The sequence below is a fragment of the Propithecus coquereli genome, unplaced genomic scaffold (genome assembly GCF_000956105.1).
Source record: "Propithecus coquereli isolate 6110/MARCELLA unplaced genomic scaffold, Pcoq_1.0 Scaffold230, whole genome shotgun sequence".
In the NCBI taxonomy this organism is placed as follows: domain Eukaryota; kingdom Metazoa; phylum Chordata; class Mammalia; order Primates; family Indriidae; genus Propithecus; species Propithecus coquereli.
The window spans coordinates 13,711-14,613 of record NW_012147842.1 but is presented as its reverse complement, the minus strand read 5'-3'; positions in this window follow the sequence as shown (position 1 = coordinate 14,613).

The following is a 903-nucleotide window of genomic DNA, read 5'->3' as shown; positions in this document are numbered from 1 at the left end:
TATTGTTAATAAAGGATTTAAAAATAAAATCAAGTTTATACCAATATTTAGCCATTCAACCATGCTTGACCATTTACTATTAAAAGAGTCATTTGTGGATTGTCCATTGCTGCTTACTCATCATATCTTAATAACCAATAGCAGAGTTGAGCCAGAAGAGTAAGGATCTCTACAGTTTAAGATATATTTACTACAGGATGTAACAACACAGCACAAGCCCACTACATAAGCTTCTTTAATGACAGTGAATATTGAGCATTTGAGTCTCACCCATACCGCCCTACTTGGTGATTTAATTTATAAGGAGGCATCTGATTCAAAAAAATTATAAACTTCCATGTCAAAAAATAGAAAATTATTGTGTTGAACTAAAATAGTAAATAAATGAGAAAACTTTCAAGAAGAAACTTAATATTCGTGCTACTTATTATCCGTGTTTAAAACTAAAAGGAGATTTAGTAGTAAGCGTGAAAATCGAAAATAGCCAATACTGACCAACTGCCAGAAAATGAACAAGGAGACCAATAGTTACTCCCAAGATGGCCACCACTCCAAGAAAAATAAGGATCGTCTTCCACAGTGGCCAAGATTGTCTTCCGGATGATATGCCGTACCTATAAAAGAGGAAAAAATGGCTCGAATCAGATGACAGACATTCTAAATCTACCTGCCTCTCCTTTAACTCATGCTACATGATTTATGAGTTGTGCATTAGTTCCTCATGTTAGTTTAAAACATAGACACCTCAAAGGCCTCAAAGAGACTCTAATGCTCATTCACTTAAATCATCTTTGAGCACCATGTTAGCTGCTGGAGATACAGCAGTTAGCAAAATAGACATGGTTTCTGTCCTCATGTTGCTGAGGAGAAATTGACTTGCATTTTTGTTGTGTTTTTTTTTTT